Here is a 21,338-nt window from a genome sequence, read left to right as displayed (position 1 = left end):
AGTTTCCTGGGTGACTTGTAGGGCCAGCATCCACCTTACTAGTACATTTCATCCTCCCTTGTATTTCAAGACATCTCAGGTATTCAGGAATTCAGTGTCATTGTCTCAGCAGGTTCTCACAAAGTAAGAGGAAGGTAGATGAGCAGATGAGAAAGGAAGCATCCCACATCAGAATCACAGGAAGTCACGTCAGGAAGGAACCTGAAAGGCTGTCTAGCCCAAATATCCATTTCATGTTTCAGTTTCCAAGTTGTTGCCCAGTCTATGGCTGAATGTCATCTGTGACTGAAAACTCACTACTTTACTGAATTAACTGAGAGGTGGCTGTGGTCTGTAGTCAGGGAAGTGTTTTTAAAGTCAGACTTGGATATTTAGTGTCCAACACATACACAAAACAACCAGAGAATTTTAAACAAGTTATCCATGTTTACAACAACATTTATTGAAGCTTCTACTGTGTTCCAGGAATCAGGTTAGGTGCTGAGGATAAAAATCTAAATAAGACATAGAGACCATACTTTTGTTGAGTTCACAGTCTAGATAAGTGACAGACATGTAAACAGTAATTATAACACCATGTAATAAAGGCAGTAATAGAAGAATGAACATGTGTTCATGGTGACAGAGAAAAGGACCATTCATTCTGTTGGGGCATGTTGGGGATTTGCTAAGAAGATGACTTTTGAACTGGGTCTTGATTATAGACCTTTAGTGTTTGCTGAATGAATAAATGGGCATATGAATTGTGTGTGTGTGTGTGTGTGTGTGTGTTTGCGTGCTTGAAGGTGTGCATGTGCTCCTGAAGGGAACATAGCAGATACCTAGTATCCTGTAGTCCTGAGATTGGCTCCTACTTCATCCCTCGTTTTCTAGGTGATGTTGAAATATTATTTCTTGTCTATGACTGTCAAGTCTGAACAAAGGCAGTTCTTAGTGTTTTCTAATAAATAATACTGCTTTGTAAATTCCACTTTAAAACATTCAATGTGTGATGCTAGAGATAACAAGACAAATAAGGTTGTGATTAGACACATACAATCATTCTTCCTTTTATAGAAGGGTTTATTTTCAGAATTTTCATAATTTCTCTTTAGCACATTTCAAATGAAATTTGACAATTTTTTTGTTATATCTTGCTTTTTAAACTACCATTTAAATGCTATTGATCATAAAATAAATATTCGAAGTAACGGGGGAAAATGATTTGCGTTTGGAATGTACAGATCATGGAAGCAACTGGAAAAAATATATTAAAGTTTTAAAATTCTAAGGGTATTCCCTGTGTTAAACCATTCATCCATCCATCCATCCACCCACTAACCCATTCATCTATTTAAGTCAAGAGCTATTAATTTTTTCTTAAAATTGTAATGATATTGAGTACAACCAACTTAAAAATTAATCTTGAGTGTTGAAAAGCCTAAAATATTGTCTGGTTGTTTCTACATTTTTCTCAAAAATAAAATTTGGATCACCCATATACTTATACCTTTGATAAATCATCAGGTACCACAAAAGATTATTTCTTTTCAGTTAATTTTTAGGTAGAAATTTGAATTTCACTATTTGCCTGAAAAAAGAGTTACACTCCAATATTTCAAATCTCTATAAATTATCCTTTGATATGCCTAATACTTGGACCTTTAAAATTTTGTAATTTACTTGATACATTTCACCATGTTTACCTAAGAAAAACTTCTAAAGATCTGAACACTTATCAGGATGTCTTTAACTTTCTGGACATCAGCTTGGTACAAAACATCAGTTTGTTACAAAAGATGTAAACGAATTCAAAACAGATGGATGTTATTTCTGTTGTATTTCTAAATACAATTAGAGGTTTAAAAAATTGGAGAAGAATATCTGCTAAAACTGAATGTCTGAACAGACAGTATAGGAAGTGGGACTAACCTCAAATAGGGTAGGATTCCTTCCAAGTCCATCTCACGGGGACTTGCGTTACTCGTGTCCGTTACCCATACGTCTGGTCAGTGTGTGCGACTAACTTGGAACTGTCAAATAGAGTTACACTAAGTGGACACACATGAAAGAAACTGTACTTTAAGCCACTTCATCATAGCTTAGACCTACCAAGCGTGGCAGTTAGTGTCACTTGATCATTTCTAGCTCCTGTTCTGTTGGAGACATACACTTGTTCACCAGTAACTGCTTCCATCGCATCTCTGGAGTAAGATTATTGAGTCACATCCAGGGTTTGCTCAATGAGTTAGCCCAATCAGTGACTTCACAAGCAGATCTGATGTTTGATATCCAGAAGAGGGCAGTAGGACACAGAGATTAAACCCCGGTCACTCAGACACTACAACAAACAACGGCTGCTCACAGCTACTGAGTGTAAGACCAAATACTCACCTTCCCTTTGGCTTACCGTGGGCAGCATGGTATAGCTTAAAAAAGAAACGAACGCTTTCTGCACCCCTACTGTGTGTCAAGCACTAACTAGGTATTTTTCACATATGTTAAGTCATAGCAATCCTGAGATTAAGTGATACATTATTCCCACTTGTAGTAATGAGAAAATCAATGCTCAGAGAGCTTAAGCAACTTGCCTGAAGTCACACAGCAAGTAGTATGACCAAAATTAAACTCCAGATCTGACCCATAGGCTCTGTTCAACCATATCAAAATTTCATTACTGATGCCACTGCTCATAAACTTACTGACTTTTAGCAAGTAATTTCACCATTTAGACTCCAGTTTCATCATCTTTAAGGTGAGACTAACAATAACTTCTTATTCTTTAAAAATTTGTGTCTGGATCAATTTTTCCATGATCAGCTTTGTCCAAGTGGGTAGGTTTTGTCCACTGATGATGTTTTAAATCAGAATAAAAGATTCTAGAAAATCAGATCTAGAAAGGCCACAGGAGAGTTTATTCAACACTTTCATCCTAGAGATAATGAAAACAAGGCCTGGAGTGTTTAAGTGACTGTATACTGTTAGAAAGCTCAATAGTGACAGACACTAGAACTCAAGATTGGCAACTTTATCCAGCTCATCTCTCATCTTCTCTCACCTCTCTGCATCATTTGCTAGGGATAGAGACACATGGAGATGTCGATGATGATAGTGCTGTTGGTGGGGGTGAAGGTAACAATGTGTGTCTGAGGAAGTTAAAGAAGAGTTACTTCATTTTAGAAGGAACTTATTTTATTAGGAAGTCCTTCCATTGCTCTGTTCATGAGGGAGGCCAATATATGTTTAAGACTCTGAGATTTATCTAAGACTGCTGCTCCACAGGAGGGTGGGAAAGGCCAGGGTAAGCACATTTAAGATACTCTTCTAATGAGGAATGTTAAAATATAGACTCCAATCAATGCTAATCTTAGATTTATACGATTCTCTATCAGTCAATCTTATTGGCTTCCCAAAGATCCGCAGGGGAGAGGCTGGCTCCTTGGAAATAATGTAGGAGATTGATCTGATGTAGCACTGCCTCCTTTGAGAGATTTTCAGGATGCCACTCATCTTTTATTCCACTTCTTCTAACATCTTCCTTTCTGAATTTGGTATTATCTTTCCAGTCTGCAAAGCCTTACGCTCTTAGAAACTTGGATAAGAAGAAGAGAAAAGGGAGAAAGAAAGGAAGGAGGAATGGGAGGGAGGGGGAAATGCTGCCGTCCTCAGCAAAAAGAGGCTGAGAAGCCGAAGCTCCTTGTTTACAAGTGGGTTTGAAGAATTCCCCAGCTTCCATCGGCCTGTGGATTTCTGGACTATAGCTAGGAAAGCTGATAGTCAATTACAGATGCAGAGAGCTTTCTATTTAAAAGTACTTGCAATCAGAATGACTGGTTTCCCTAATTCATCCAAAGGATGCTTTTTGTGTTAAAAATTGTTTGAAAATAGAGATTTCTAATAGTTTAAATAATCTATCCCCTTGCTCACCCTGGGGATAGTTTCCCGGATCCCATACATTTTTCTTCTTTCCTCAGATCCTTAGGACTCCCCCTTTCCCTTGCAGTGCTGGGAAAAGAACTTCTCAAGGGTCTAGAGAAAGGCAGCTTAGGTGGTGAACCATGAACACATGTTCCAGGAGCTACAGCATGGCTGCCCTGGAGGCTGAGAGAAAGGACAGGTGGAAACCAGTGATATCACTGCTTCCAAACTCCGCAGTTGGCCATCTGCACCGTTCAGTGACCGTTAGCCATGTAATGCCCGTCCCAACTTTCTGCTATCGCTGGCCACATATATTTGATATAGGCTTTATGATCCAATATCTTTTCTCCATTAGAGGTATGCACAACCTCAACTCATGCCCAGCACCCAAAACAGTGCCCTAAACACAAGGTTATGATAATACTTGTTGATCGTTTTGAATGACCCTCTGAATAGGACAAAACTTCTGACTTCTGTCTAGTCTATATGAACTGATTGGGAAAATGAATTTTGCCATGTGAAATATAAGGAAATAGAAAAAAAACAGTGGTTGGCAATGTAATATGATATCTTTGAATGCAGAGTTTAGCATATTATCAAATGACAACGGAGCCTGTGAAGTGCTGAAATAATTCCTGAGATGTTGCCTGCTGAATGGCAGCAAATTGTGATACAGCACTGCTAATGGTGTAGGGTGGGAGAGATGATAGGTTCTGGAGAATGGAGCCTGTTCATTCTACATTGTGGAGAGGGAGCATTGCCTCAGGACACTGTGATTTTAGCATGATAGATGTTTGACACAAGTTATAATAATTTTATCTTCCACAGCATTCCTGGAAGGAGGTTGATAGGATACACACAAACACAGATGTGTGTTTATAATTTTTCACTAAAAAGCTTTTAGGTACTCTTACAGATGTTGTGATTTTAGTTGTTAGAATGACCATAGAAAATGAGATAATAAAATTTGAGTAAAATTATCACAATAAATATTAAACACGTGTATTTTCTACAATAATAAATAAGGAGCTGTTGCTCCTTAAAACATGGTCAGTCATATAAAAGGTTAACATGGTCAGTAGTGTTTAATACAGATTAGTGGTATGTTGAGTTATGAGAAGAACAAAGGTCTGATTTTGCCATTTGTACAGTAGATCCAATGATGGATATTCAGAATATCTTGTATCTCATCATTCTGTAACATCACTATCATTTTTATTGTGAAAGAATTATGTCGCTCCATATATGAAAAATGCATTCTCGAACCACTGTGAATTAGTTTTTAATGTACTGTGACCTTGGATTGCCCTTGGATATTAATGCTAAATGATTAGTTCTGAATGCTTTTTGAATAGCTGCATGGTGCAATTAAATGTGCAATACATCATGGTTGACATAGCTAAATGCCTCTTCTGGTCAAGGAACCCAAAGAGGTCTTGGGAATGATGGTAATTCTGCATTGCTGAGGATAGGAGAAAAAAGAATCTCTTGTTAGTAGTGAAATAAGTACAGACTGAAGTAGATGATAACCTTTTCCTGGTGTTAGTCAGTGGGAAATAAATTTTTGATTAAGAGCCATAAAGGAAGACAATTTTGATCACTGCCGAAGTAGTGCCCCATTATATCTGCCAAATGCCCAAAGTGAATAATTATCATTTGTCTTTCCCAATGACAAGTGGCCAAACAGTATGTGTGGGTATGTGTGTGTGCATGTGTGTGTGTGTGTATGTGTGTAGAGGTGTAGATAAAGGAATAAGAATTTGGTTCATATTCTAGCCCTTTTTCTAGAATGGGCTTATATTGAATTTATAATTTGTCTCAATGTGGAACCTCAGAAATTTTGTACTGCATCAAATCTCTTTTTATCAAATTATTGGGCCTGGGGAAATGGTGACAGATGAAAGGGTGGCGTGGAGGAGCCCAGATGAAGTAGAGGCCTTTTACCTATTGGTCAGTGGTTTAAATCCAACCTTGTTGGCCAGTGGCTGAAAGTGATTACTGGACTGCTGGCTGTAGGCTGGTGGCCAGAACCGAGTTGTCAGCTGGTTCTATAGTCTGCAGAAAAGCTCTGAGCCCAGAGGGCCCTTAGTCAGAATGGGGCTTAACTGTCTAGCAGACGCTCCTTTTCTTCAGGTGACAAGAGCTACTCTGTGAAAAGGCTGCTTCAAAATGGCCCAACACTAATGCTATTGAGTGGGTGATCTGGGGATTTCAATCTTTGAGCTATCAACAAGGGGAATGCAGAACTCACTTAATTTCCCTGTAACTGGTAACATTTTAAAAAGAAAGCATTAGTAAGAAGTTTGGTTCCATTTGATGAAAATGAGCTGTGATTGGGCAAGTCAATCCAATGTGAGAACTCAGCCCTAAGTGCATCACCCCTACCAGGTCCAGCCTTGCCATAGCCTAATGTAAGACCGGCTTGAGGTGCTGAATCAATACTGATATGCTCCAATGAGCCTCTCCTGGAGCTTTATGACCTCAGTACGTCCAGAGATGGGAAACATAGTTCCCTGTAGACCAGAGTTTCCCATTCTCAACCTCCTACTCCTTGCCCCTGTGATTGTAGGCCTTGCCTGCTGTGTGAAGAATATGACCTTGTATTTTAAATGCTGGTGTTTTTGGTTAATAATACCAGCCTAGATGTACTAATGCTTCTTTTCTAGAATGATACTGAAATTAATTAAATGTAAATACATTAATGCTCCCTTCTCAACAGACTGACTTCCGGGTGAGCCTCTAGGACATTTCTGTGAGTAGACTTGCATAGCTGCCATCCTAGAGTTCAGCATTCTGCTGCTGTTAGTTCATAGAGATTTGCATTTTGTAATTATTTATTTGTTTATGTATTTATCATGTGTCTCCCCATTAGACTGCCAGTTCCATGAGGCAAGGACTTTGGTTTCTTCTTCTTATGCACCCTGCATCTAGCACAGTGCCTGCTACATAATGGGTATTCAATAAACATTTGTGGGATGAATGAATGAATGAGCACGCTTGTTAGGAACATATTTACATGCCAGTGTGAATGGAGAAAGGGGCCTAGGAAAAAGAAAAGACTAGGACAGTAATTTTATAACTAATCGGGTTATGAATTTGGAACTTAATTACAAAAGATAAAATATGAATGCAAAAAATGCAGAGCTGGTGGGCTGGCCCAGTGATGCAGCCATTAAGTTTGTGCACTCCACTTCAGCGGCCTGGGGTTCCCTGGTTCGGATCTCGGGCACAGACACATGCACCACTTATCAAGCCATGTTGTGGCAGGCATCCCACATATAAAGTAGAGGAAGCTGGGCATGGACGTTAGTTCAGGGCCAATCTTCCTCAACAAAAATAGGAGGATTGGTGCCAGATGTTAGCTCAGGGCTAATCCTCCTCAAAAAAAAAAAAAAAAAAAAAAAAAAAAATTCAAAGCTCTTCAATGAGGCAGAGTGGAATCGGAAAACCTTCAGTACTTTCTTGCTGTTCATTAGCTGTGAGCTAATTCCCTTCTTAAATGTCTTTGAGAAGCTCTATTCCCCCCCATATTTCAGAGCAGGAAACAGGCCCTATCTCAGTTCAGACCCTTACAATTTCTCACTTGGATTATGGCAAGAACTTTCCAACTAACTTCCTTGATCCAAGAGCAGCCAGCCTCCTCTCAGACCCCTCCTTCCTGGAGCTGCCAGGGGAATCTGGCAAATCTGATCATGCCACACTCCACTTTAAAAGCCTTTAATCGCATCTGATTGCCTTTAGGACAAAATCCAAACTTCCTAGTGTGGCTTATAAGGCCTTTCTCGATCTCACCAGTCTCTGTTGCTCCACCCTCATGTCTTACTCTCTCTGGCCAAACACAGCAGCTCTGGAAGCCGAGCTGCCCCACTGCTCCAAGCTTTTGCAAAGTGATCCTCTCTACTTTCCTTTGTCTGGCCAGCTCCTTTTCTTCCTTCAACCTGGAGCTCAGGTTTCACTTCATCCAGGGAGTGTTTCCTGATAACCATGCCTCCACCATGGTGTGAGTGGGTCCCTGGGGACATCTCTCTTTCATGCTCCATGTACTCTGTGGTAGCTCAGAGTACTCAGGTAACTCTACTGTGATTAAGTGGCTCTGGTCTGAGCTTTCACCAGATGTTGAACACCTTCGGGCACTCTTCTTCCATCTCTGAGTCTCTGACACTCATATAACCTGCACAGAGTAGATGCTTAATGAGTGTGTGTTGAGTGAATAAGTGGCTCACTCACTGCTTGGCAGCACTTCATCTAGTTCTTGACGACAGACCTTTAAAGTGTGTCAAGGTGCACAGGAGAGAATGAGGGGCAAGTACGAAGGAGAGAATGAGGGAAGGATAGTTGGTCTGCTGAGGTCGGCTGATTAGTTAGTTGTCAGGTCTTTGTTTTACTCAGTGCTAAATCTAAAGCAAAGCCAAGCAAAACAAAACAAAAAGCCACTGGAGAGAAAGCTGGGCTTGTCTTCGGCTCGGCTGATGATGATGTGAAGTAGGCATAAATGCTCTCTTCCGTCTTCGAAAGCTCATATTTCTCTTATGGATATGACCTAATATTGTGGTTATGTATGCTGTCATCTTAGTTCATTGTATCAGCCAGCTTCCATTGTTATGCTGTAGTAACAAGCAACCTCAGTATCTCACTGGCCTCCAACAACAAAGGTTGACTACTTGCTCATGTTACATTTCCGTCATGAGTTGGCCCTGGCTCTGCTCCTTGTCAGGACCCAGGCTAATGAAGAGCAACCCCTATCTCTCTCTGGGATGTTGCTGGGCTCATGGCAGAGGAGAAAGAGAAATCATGGCTAAGTGCACATCTGGCTTTTTTTTTATTGAGATATAATTGACATATAACATTACATTAGTTTCAGGCATACAACATAATGATTTGATATATGTGTAAACATAGTGAAACGATCACCACAATAAGTCTAGTTGACGTGCGTCACCACACATAGTTAGAAATGTTTTTTCTTGTGATGAGAACGTTTAAGCTCTACTCTCCTAGCAACTTTCAAATATACAAGACAGTATTATTATCTGCACTCACCATGCTGTACATTACACCTCCAGGATGTATATTTGACAACTGAAGGTTTGTTTGCACCTTTTCACCACCTTCACCCCGACTGGACTGTGGACTCCTGGAGGGCAGGAGTTTGTGTGCGCTCTGACTCACAAGCCTGCAACCTTGCCAAAGCATATTACTTGTTTTTTTGAAATAAAGAGCAGAGGTTGTATGCTTTGGAAATAACAAAGACTTGTTTAGAATACTATCCTATTTTTTCATCTCTTATGTTTTAGTTTATATAATACTAATTATTTAAAAGCCTTTATTATTTTATTCCACTGAAGTTTAATTTAATTCTTGATATGAATTTGAATATGTTAATTGGTTGCTTGCAACAGAAGTCTATGTCATCCACAGAAGTATGTCCTGTTTCCTCAGCTGGTCTTGACCAATTGCTTGGCACTAGTTTTCCATAGCACATCCCATAGCTAGTGTTAAGGCCCTCTGTGATCTATCACCAAATGACGTATGTTTACTGGGTAGAATTTCTTTACTTCACCTATCTCCCTCAGTGACATTTCACAGAATAGGTACAATATAGAGGTTTGCTGAATGAATGAATGAATGAATGAATGGAACGATGTTAAAAAGAAGGCCACGAAGGCTCACCTTTCAGTAATACTAATGATGCTAGACCGAGTCTTGCTGCTTTCCCCTGAGGCTGAGCTTGCCTGGATTTTTAATACCTTAGGTCTAGTGGTAGCTATCCCAGATCCATGGTAGGGTGAGGAGAATGATGGAAACAGTTACAAAAACACTTGGCAATTGTTCCCTGGTGGAGGATCAAAGAAAGTGGAATGAAATATTCTCCTAACATATTTGCAGTAAGAAATTACTGTCCAGTGACCCCAGATAAAATGACTGATTTATGTATCATCCCAATGGTTTATTAAAAGTGTGTTATTTCTTCTTCATCTCATTATGACAGACTGAATAAATAATTATTTCAAAAACTAGGTCTTAAATTTGCATTGTAAATTCTTGACATACTGCAAACATTTATCGAATGCTAAGTGGCAACTCCAAAGCAATCATTTACCAGGTCAAGAGAATGTTGTTTGGAAAAATCACAAGCTATATATCTTAGAAATCTTGTAATACATCAGTACTTTCAAATAAATGCCATTTCTCTTTTATAAGCCATAAATAATGTCACAGCTCATTTTAGAGCACTACATGAATTAACTCTCCAAAAAGTGACTCTTTTAAGTCAAGCTAAATGTTCTTCTTTCTTAAATTGGCAAGGAGGTAAAATTTTTGGATTATTGTCCCCCAATAAGGACAACTACAGGAACTGCCTGAGCACCAACAAAGGAGAAGTCCGGGTCCTGATGAAGGCAGAAGCCTCAACTCAAAGCCAGAGTGGGGCTTGGCCACTTTGTTGGTCCTGAATATGGAGATAAGTTGATCCTGGGACAAACGTTTTAGTGAATCAGATCCTGTTCCTGTGTATTAATTCTTGTTGCCACTGTGACAAATTACATAAACTTAGTGGCTTAAAACAACACAAATTTGTTCTCTTATAGTTCTGGAGATCAGAAGTCTGGAATGAATCTTATGGGGCTAAAATCAAGGTGTTGACAGGGCTTTGTCCTACTGGAGGCTCCAGGGAAGAATCTGTTCCTTGCTTCTTTAATTTCTAGAGGCCACTGACATTCCTTGGCTCCTGGCTGTATCTCTCCAACCTCTGATTTGTTATGTGTTAAGATGTGTTAAATGGCAATGGCTTTTGTGGTCACACTACCGTCTCCTCTACAGTGTCGCCCTTTATCTGCCATTTTGCTTCCCGTGGTGTCAGTTATCTGCAGTCAACTGCAGTTGGAAAATATTAAATGGAAAATTCCAGGAATAAACAATTCATAAATTTTAAATTGCGGCACCATTCTGAGTAGTGTGATGAAATCTCGTGCTGCCCTGCTCCGTCCCACCCGGGATATGAATCATTCCTTTTTCCGAGTATCCACTCTGTATACACTACCCTCCTGCTACTCACTTAGTATGTAGTTGTCTTGGTTATCAGACTGACTGTCCTGGTATCGCAGGGCTTGTGTTCAGGTAACTCTTATTTTACTTAATAATGGCCCCCAAATGCAAGAGTAGTGATGCTGACAATTGGGACACGCCAAATAGAAGCCTTAAAGTGCTTATTTTAGGTGAAAAGGTGAAACTTCTCATCTTAATAAGGAAAGAAAAAAAGGCATACACTGAGGTTGCTAAGAGCTACAGTAACTTTTATTAGTCTATTGTTATAATTGTTCTATTTTACTATTAGTTATTGTTGTTAATCTCTTATTGCGACTAATTTATAAATTAAGCTTTATCATAGGTATGCATTTATAGGAAAAAACATAGTATATCTAGGCTTCAGTACTACATGAAGTGTCAGGTATCCGCTGGGGGGCTTGGAACGCATCCTCCATGGATAAGGGGTGACTACTGTACTGTAGTCAAAACTGCCTCTACCTCCTTCTTTTTTTTTTTTTTTAAAGATTTTATTTTTTTCCTTTTTCTCCCCAAAGCCTCCCGGTACGTAGTTGCGTATTCTTCGCTGTGGGTCCTTCTAGTTGTGGCATGTGGGACGCTGCCTCAGCGTGGTTTGACGAGCAGTGCCATGTCCGCGACCAGGATTCGAACCAACGAAACACTGGGCCGCCTGCAGCGGAGCGCACAGACTTAACCACTTGGCCACGGGGCCAGCCCCAGCTCTACCTCCTTCTTATAAAGACATTGTGATTACATTTCGGGCCGCGTGGACAATCCAGAATAATCTTCCTGTCTCAAAATTCTTAAATGTAATCACACCTGCAAAGTCCTTTTGCCACAGCATGGAACATTCACAGGTCCTGGGGATTAGGACGTGGACGTCTCGGAGGGCCGTTATTCAGCCCACCACACCTTGCCTTTCAAAGCTTTTCTGTATTCAGACTATCATATTGACTTTTCTAAAAACAAAGAAGAAAGTACTGGCTTTCCCAGAAGGAAAAGATACGGCATTTCAAAAGATTGGGGAGTAGGGTGTACATGGGGAAGGTTCTGATTTTGCCTCTAAAGTGTGGTCCATGTGGTTTCGCTACCAACAGTGCGATTTATTCCTGTCATTGTGTATTTGTGTTTACCTCTATATCCAAATCTAAGTGGCACAAATCCATTGGTGTGATTTTGACGTCTGAGAACCATCACAGGACTCACTTTGTCTTGCACAAAACAGATCTGTAGGCACTTATGGCCTAGTCAGGTATTTACATAGTCCACCACCATGCCACCTGTTGTCACTGTAATCCTGTGGAGCTAGAGTCACACTGCAAACCTAGTAAATTACTGTTTAAGGTGGAATTGATTCTAAATCTGCTTGAAATTAGAAATAGAAAAATTCAGGGCCGGCCCCGTGGTCCAGTGGTTAAGTTTGTGCGCTCTGCTTCAGTGGACCAGGCTTTTGCTGGTTGGGATCCTGGGCACGGACATGGCAGCGCTCATCAGGCCATGCTGAGGTGGCATTCCGCATGCCACAACTAGAAGGACCCACAACTAAAATACACAACTATGTGCCAGGGGGATTTGAAGAGAAAGAGCAATTAAAAAAAAAAAAGATTGGCAACGGTTGTTAGCTCAGGTGCCAATCTTTAAAAAAAAAAAAGAAATAGAAAAATTCATCTCCACCTTCTGCTATTATCGTATCTTTCCTTAGAACTAGTTTAAACCTTAATTCTGATGGTCCTTAATTTTATGAGTTTCATTAAAACCCCTGAGAGTCATTTAATTTTGTGGAGTTCAATGCTAATATCCAAATGCATTCCCTCTGAAATAGATTTTTACCTTGTGTTATAGAGATTGAGCTCCCATTTTTAACACATATGTTCTTAGTGCTCATGCTAATTTCACTGCTTATCTTTAAAATTGGTATATCATTGTTATTATTATTGTCATTATTATTATTGTGTATTGACCAAGTTGAATGCCTCATTCTCAAGGGACTGCTGTCAGGGTTCTATAATACGAGAACAATGGGTGAATGTCGTTCATTTTAAATGTGAAATTATAAATCAATTACAGTGGTGGGTAAAACCCCTTCATGACATGCCACAATTTACTTCCAATGACATTTAAACCTATCTCACATGCTGAACAATCTGTAGTAAATTATGATTTTTTTTTTTTGCTTCTGAAATGAAGCTATAATTATGACAGTTGAATTCTTGTTCTGGGAAATAAGGTGGCATTTAATTCCTTGAGAACAAATGACACTCACAAAAGAACAGTTAATTATTCTCAGCTGCAAAGGAGGGGAGGAGTGTAGAGAAAAATTATGAAAAAGAAAATGGTAGCACTTTATGTGAAGTATCTATTAACTAATCCTTAACTAAGGTTGAACTACAATTGAACTTCTGGGGCAATCTCTAAGCCCAGGTAACACTTTTTATTATTTTAATTCTCAATAAAACCCAAACAGGAAGAATTAGCAACCTGAAACTTTCTCTTTTCCTTGCACATGATAATCCAGTGTTCTCACAATCAGCCTTGGTTCCAAGAAGGCAGATCTATACTCTAACCCAGTTAAATCAGACCCAGGCGGGTAGCATGGTGTTAGTTTTCAATTATAACTGTCCTAATTCAGATCTTTAGCTGCTATAGTCATTCAATCCATATTGCAAATAAAGGGAAAGGAAAGCATTATTTCCCAAGAACTTTATTTTTGTCGTTGCTGTTTGTTTCTAGTTTAAACAGCAACTATGCTTCCATTGGCTTTTCTCTGATGGCCCTTTTCTGTTCATTCTGGCAAGAAGCCCCAGTGCAATTGAATATGCCAGCAGACACGAGGCCACTCTTCCTAGCTAGTCCTGACACCATCAGCTGTGATGTTAGCAGCCTGCTATTAGCAACGCCTCTTTCTTTGACTTCCCTTTCTTCCTTTGGACGAATAGATACTCTGGAGAAGGGGCCCTGCTGAGTGGAATTCCCCATTTTGACTGCAATTAGGGATTGTGACTTGATTGATTTGGGGGCTTTCTGAAATGTAGCAGGATCAACACAGTTGCACACAAAACAAGGCATAATCCACTGGGTTAAATTAACATTAAATCAAAGATGATTGGATTAATTGCTATTACATTTTATCTTGTGTGCACATGTGCAGTTGGCAGGCTTTCAGAGCCTTTTTAAAATTAGCTTAGAACTGGAAGGAAATGGTACAGGTGCAAATGATTTGTGCACTGTGTCTTTCAAGTGCACAGTGGGCTCATAAGAAGGTGCATGTTTTTCCAAATCATATTTTGGATGTGATTTACAAAAAATGGCACCGAGAATAAACTAGGCATTACTATCCAGAAAGTATAGATGCGTTAAATGGCAAAAGGACCTTATTGGCTAGAAGGTAACTCGGAAGATGGATCTCCTTTGCATTGTGGCCTTGGCACTGTTGCTCCGTTCAGTTTGTTTCCCTTACATACTTTTCTCCCTTCACGGGAGTCAGTAAGGTCCTGGAGACGGATGCAACAGAGCACTTAGTGTGGCATCTGATACCCTGAATATATTCTTCAAAACCTAAATCCCTTCAACAAATTTTAAAGGTAAAATGTTGACATGTTGGTTAACGGTGAATCTTTTTAATAGAAATAGTGTGGAATATGTGATTGAAACCTCAGTGGAATGATCAGATCAGGGACACAAAGCAAAGAAAGTGCAAGGCTGGTATCTTTTTATGTACTCGTTTGCCCATCAGCCAGTGGCTCAGGCTCACTGCCAGGCTGACAGTGTGAAAACCTGCTAAACCACTCAGAGGAAAGGTTATGTTTTTATGCTTTAGGAAATGGGGAGAATCAATAGTTCCTATCTAAGACCATTGTGTGTACAGCGCTATAAACAGGTATTGCGGAGGAGACAGAGACCTCATTCTGGGGCTGATCATGTTTTGGATCAGTTCAAGTAAACAGGTGAGAGCATGGTGTCTTCCTGTCTTTGACCTGTTAAACGCTGCCAGCGATGTCAGGCTCATGAGAGCAGGCAGTGAATTTCATCAGCATTTGCCCCTCCCCTGCACTCTCCCTGCAGCAGTGCCTTTGCATCTTATGCATTTGCTCATGGGTAGTGTCCCTGACCTGAGCATCTTGGCTTCTTCTCTGGCCTTATCATCCCTGCACCTGGCCTTATTCAGGCTGATGAACTTCTTCACCCTCCTTGGCTTCTTGAACCCTTCTCTGCTTGCCTCTTGGCTTTCAGCCTCCCTTGCTGTCCCTCACAGACACTTGTTTCCCAGCCTCCACTCCAAGTCATCTCAGTTCCCAAAAGAAAGGGCATTTTGATACATACAAATGTCCACATGTAATAACAGTTAGGAACTGGGCTTGCAAAATTATTAAAAAATATATGCATCTCATCTTTTTATTATTTTGAAAAGAACGTATATGTGATTAAGTACACATGATGCCAACAGTTAAATTGAAAAGAAAGTTTCCTTTCCGTCCATGACCTCCGGTGCTCCAATTCCCCACTTCAGAGACAAGCATTTTTACCAGGTGTTATTTTTTTACGAATTCTTCCAGAAATATTGGATGCCTATATAAAGCACATATACATGTATCCTCCATCTCATTTTAAAACACAAATGAAACAGTAGCATACTCTGCATACTGTTCTATACCTCCTGCTTATTGTTTGCTTAAATATATGTTGGAGACTGTCTCATATTAGTACACAGAAAGATGCCTCAATCTTTTTAAAGTTTCCAATTGTTCCTGGATGTGTTATAATTGATTGAGTCTGTCATCTACTGATGGATATTTAAACTGTTTTCAGTCTTTTTCTTTCGTACATTCTGTAATGCTTGAATCTAATTTTCAGTACATGTGCATTATTTCTAAAATATAAAATTCCAAGAAATAAAATTTTAAGGATATTATTAAAAAACTCCAACTTCTTTTTGTATGAGGTAAACTACTCAAGAAAAGGGCTCAAAAATATGTGTAGCTCAGTGAATCATCACCAATGGAATGCCTGTGTAACCACTGCGTCGGTCAAAAAAGAGACTGCTGCCACCATCTCAGAGGGCCCCTTCCTGGTCCCTTCCATTTCTCACCTGTTTCCCTTCTCCACTTCCTTAACTTTTAATACTATAGTTTTTCTTGCTTTTGAATTTTATATAATTGATTTACACAGTGCTATAGACTAAATATGTTGAAACCTAACCACCAATGTGATGGTATTAGGAGGCAAGTCCTATGGGAGATGATGAGGTCATGAGGGTGGAGCCCTCAGGATTGGGGTTAGTTCCCTGGTAAAAGAGACCCTTATAAAAGGCTCCCTAAACCCTTCAGCCATGTGAGGACACGGCAAGAAATTGGCCATCTAGGAACCAGGAAGCGGGCTTTCATCAGACACTGAATATGCTGGCACCTTGACCTTGGACTTCCCAGGCTCTAGAACTGTGAGCAATAAGTGTTTGTTGTTTAAGCCACCCAGTCTGTGGTATTTCTGTTATGGCAGCCTGAATGTACTAAGACACATAGTATACAATTTTTGTGTCTAGATTCTGTGCTCATTGTGTTTGTGAGGGTTATCTTCATTGTTCCACGTAACTATAGATAGGTCATTTTTATTGACGTGTGTTAGTCCACTGAACGAATACACCACAATTTATTTATCCATTCTTCTGTTGGTAGACATTTGGGTTCTCTTCAAATTTGGCTATTTTGAATAATGCTGCTATGCATACACTACCATTGGGTATATTCCCTAGGAGTGGGGTTGTCATATCATGAGTTCTATGTATGTTCAACTTTAGTATATAATGCCAAACTGTTTTCCAAAATTATATTCATATCAGCAGGTGTAAAAATTCCCATTGCTCCACATTCTTGCAAATAGTTGGTAATGTCACTATTTATTTATGTTATTTTAGGCATTCTGGTGATTGCACAGTGACATATCATTGGGTTTTTAATTCATATTTTCCCGATTACTAAGGAAGTTGAGTATGTTTCCTTGTTTAGATATTCTCTTCATGTGGTGCCTGTCAAAGTCTCTTGTCCATTTTTCTTTTGAACTTTAAGAGCTCTCAGAGCATTTTATATATTCTTGATACCAGCCGTTTGTTGGAGATATATATATATATATATATAACATTTTTTCCCAGTCTGTGGTTTGCTTTTTCACTTTTTTATTGTTGTCTTTCAATAAAAAAATTTCCAGTTTTAATGTAGTTCAATTCAAAGACTTTCCCTTTATGACGATTTTTCTTTTATTTGTGGCACATGTGTTGCTTAAAAAAAGCACTTCCTGGGACCACCTGGTGGTGCAGTGGTTAAGTTCACATGCTCTGCTTCCGTGCCCTGGGCTTCGGGGGTTTGGATCCTGGGTGCAGAGCTGCACACCACTCATCAAGCCATGCTGTGGCGGCATTCCACATACAAAATAGAGGAAGACTGGCATAGATGTTAGCTCAGGGACAATCTTCCCCACCAAAAAAAAAAAAAAAAACAGTCTTACTTCAGTGAAGATATTCTCCTATTATCATATACTAAGGTGTCATTGTTTGCCTTTATTTACCTGGAATTGATTTTTGAGTGTAATGTGAAGTAGGAGTCAAGTTTCTTTGTTCCTATAAGGGTATCCAACTGATTCAGCACCATATATTGAATAGATTATTCATTTACCTCTGAATTGCATTGTTATGTTGTCATAAATCAAGTGTCTAAATATTTGTGAACCCACTTCTGGACTTTCTATTTTATTTCATTGAACTATTTGTCAAACCTTCATCAATATCACATTTCTTAATTATAGTGGCTTTATAGTGTCTTGTTATCTGGTGGAGCAAATTCTCTCATCTCCTTCTTCAAAAGAGCTTGCGTATTCTTGGCTACTTGCAGTCCATGTAATTTTAGAAACGGCCTGTCAATTTCCTCAGAGATGAGTGTTGGGGTTTTTAATATGGTTTCTTTGAGTCTGAGAAAATCTGAGGGGAAATCAATATTTTTGTAATACTGAGTCTTGCTATCTGTGTCCGTTACTAGAATCCCGTGTTCATGAGCGAGATTGGTCCATAATTCTTCTTTCTTATCATAGTTTCATCAGGTTTTGGCATCGAGATTATGCTAATCTCATAAAAATGAACTATTTTTATATTCTCTGAAGAGTTTGTGTAGAATCACAGTTATTTCCTCACCATAAAACCTGGATCTGGAATTTTCTTGGTAGGAAGGTTTTTACTGATTTAAGAATTATAAGACTCTTCTGATTTTTCTTTATTAACTTTATTTTAGGATTTGTGCATTTCATTATATATGTATTTAAAATAATTTATTTTTTTAAGGCAGTTTTAGTTTCATAACAAAATTAAGAGTAAGGGACAGAAATTTCCCATATACCCTCTGCCTCCACACATGCATAGCCTCCCCCATGATCAATATTACTCTGCAGAATGGAACATTTGTTACCAAGGATAAACCTACACTGACACATCGTAATCACCCAGAGTCCACAGTTTACCTTAGAGTGCACTCTTGGTGTACACTCTACGGGTCTGGACAAGTATGGTCATCAGGTAATATCACAGAGAGTGTTTTTACTGCCCTAACAGTCCTCTAGGCTCTGCCTATTCATTCCTCCCTTCACTCCTAACCCCTGGCAGCCATTGAACTCTTCATTGTCTCCATGGTTTTGCCTTTCCCGGAATGTTAAAAATTGGAATCATACAGTATGTATCCTTTTCAGATTGGTTTCTTTCACTTAGTAATATGCATTTAAGTTTCCTCCATGTCTTTTCATGGCTTGGTAGCTCATTTCTTTTTAGCCCTGAGTAAAATTCCATTGTCTGGATGTACTATAGTTTATCCACTCACCTACTAAAGGACAACTTGGTTGCTTTCAAGTTTTCGCAATTATCAATAAAGCTGCTATATACATCCGTGTGCAGGTTTTTGTGTGGACATAAGTTTTCAACTTCTTTGGGTAAATACCAAGGAGTGTGATTGCTGGATTGCATGGCAAGAGTACATTTAGTCTTGTAAGAAATTGCCAAAATGTCTTCTAAAGTGGCTGTACCATTTTGCATTCCCACCAGAAATAAATGAGAGTTTCTGTTGCTTGACATCCTTGCCAGTATTTGATGTTGTCAGTGTTCCAGACTTTGGCCATTCTAACAGGTGTGTGGTATCTTATTGTTTTAATTTACATTTCCCTAATAACATATGAGGTAGATGTTTTTAAATATTTATTTTTCATCTGTATATCTTCTTTGATGCAGTGTCTCTTAAAGTCTTTGGCCCATTTTTCATTCTGGTTGTTTGTTTTTTTATTGTTGTAAGAGTTCTTTGTATACTTTGGTTAACAGTCCTTTATCAGATATTCTTTTACAAGTATTTTCTCCCAGTCTGTGGCTTGTCTTCTAAGTCTCTTGACATTGTCTTTTGCAGAACAGAAGTTTTTAATTTTAACGAAGTCCAGCCTATCCATTATTTCTTTCATGGATCATGCATTGGGTGGTTGTATCAGAAAACACATCATCGGGGCCGGCTGGGTGGTGCAGCAGTTAAGTTCGCACGTTCCGCTTCGGCAGCCTGCAGTTTGCCGGTTCAGATTCCGGGTGCGGACGCGGCACTGCTTGGCAAGCCATGCTGAGGTAGGCGTCCCACATATAAAGTAGAGGAAGATGGGCACGGATGTTAGCTCAGGGCCAGTCTTCCTCAGCAAAAAGAGGAGGATTGGCGGCAGATGTTAGCTCAGGGCTAATCTTCCTTAAAAAAAAAAATTAAAAGAAAGAAAGAAAGAAAATGCATCATCATACCCAAGGTCATCTAGGTTTTCTCTTATGTTATCTTCCAGGAGTTTTATAGTTTTGCATTTTACATTTTTGTCTATGAACCATTTTGAGTTAATTTTTGTGAAAGGAGTAAGGTCTGTGTCTAGGTCCATTCTCTTGAATGTGAACCTCCAGTTGTTCTAGCAGCATTTGCTGAAGAGACTATCTCTGCACCATTTGCTCCTTTGTCAAAGACCAGATGACTATGTTTATGAGAATCTATTTCTGGGGTCTCTACTCTGTGCCATTGATTTATTTGTGCATTTTATAGTCGATACCTCACTGTCTTGACTATTATAACTTTATAGTAAGCCTTGAAGTTGAGTAGCATGAGTCTTCCAACTTTGTTCTCCTCAACATTGTGTTGGTATTCTGGGGCTTTTGTCCATAAAAGCTTTAGAATCAGTTTGTTGATACCCATAAAATAACTTGCTGGGATTTTGATTTGATTTTGAATTGAATCTATAGATAAATTGTGAAGAACTGACATCTTGACAATATTGAGTCTTACTATCAATGAATGCAGAATATTTCTCCTGTTATTTAGTCCTTTGATTTCATTTATCGGAGCTATGTGCTTTACCTCATATAGATTTTGCACATATTTTGTTAGATTTATACATAAGTATTTCATTTTTGAGGGGTGCTAATATAAATGGTATTGTGTTTTAATTTCAAATTTCACTTATTTATTGTTGGCATATAGAAAAGCAATTGACTTTTGTATATTAGCCTTGTATCCTGCAACCTTGCTGTAACTTTTTATTACTTTCAGGAGTGTTTTTGTTGGTCCTCTGAGATTTTCTACGTGGATAATCATCTGTGGACAACGGCTGTTTTAGGTCTTCCCTACCAATCTCTATACCTTTTATTTGCCTTTCTTGCCTTGTTGCATTAGCACAGACTGCCAGTTAATGTTTAAAATGAGTGGTAAGCATTTCATTACATTTTCAACAATATCTTCTTGAGATCTTTTTTCATAATATCTTCTTATAATCTTTTTAATGTCTTGTGATGTACTCCATTTCATACCTAATTTTGGTTATTTGTGCCTTCTCTCTTTTTGTCTTGATCTATTTCATGCAGAAGTTTACCAAATTTATTGATTTTTATATTGAAATAACTTTTGATCTTGTCAATTCTCTCTATTTTATATTTGTTTTCTATTTTCTTAGTTCTTATTCTTATCTTTTTAGTTCCATTGACTTTATTTAGGTTTATTTTATTGTTCTATTTCTAACTTTGTGAGAGGGATGTTTAGCTTATTGATTTCATCTTTTGTAATGAAGCAACATGTACTGAACATTTTCCTCTGAGAATGGGCCTGGCTGCATTCCGTGGTATTTTGAGTATTGTTAGTTAATGAAATAATAAGTATGCTTATTAATTCAAACATATATGGGGATTTTCTAGGAGTTTTTTTGGTGTGATTTCAAGCTTACTAGGACATATTCTGATCATTTAAATCCTCTAACACATGTGGAGTTTTCCTTGATAGTTCAGCACATGGCTAATTTCTATCAATACATAGTGTGTAACTGAGAAGAGTTTGTATTCTGCAATTGTGGGTACTGTTTTCTACAAGTCA

This window comes from Equus caballus, chromosome 9, assembly GCF_041296265.1.
Source record: "Equus caballus isolate H_3958 breed thoroughbred chromosome 9, TB-T2T, whole genome shotgun sequence".
Taxonomy (NCBI): domain Eukaryota; kingdom Metazoa; phylum Chordata; class Mammalia; order Perissodactyla; family Equidae; genus Equus; species Equus caballus.
This window is presented reverse-complemented; position numbering follows the sequence as displayed.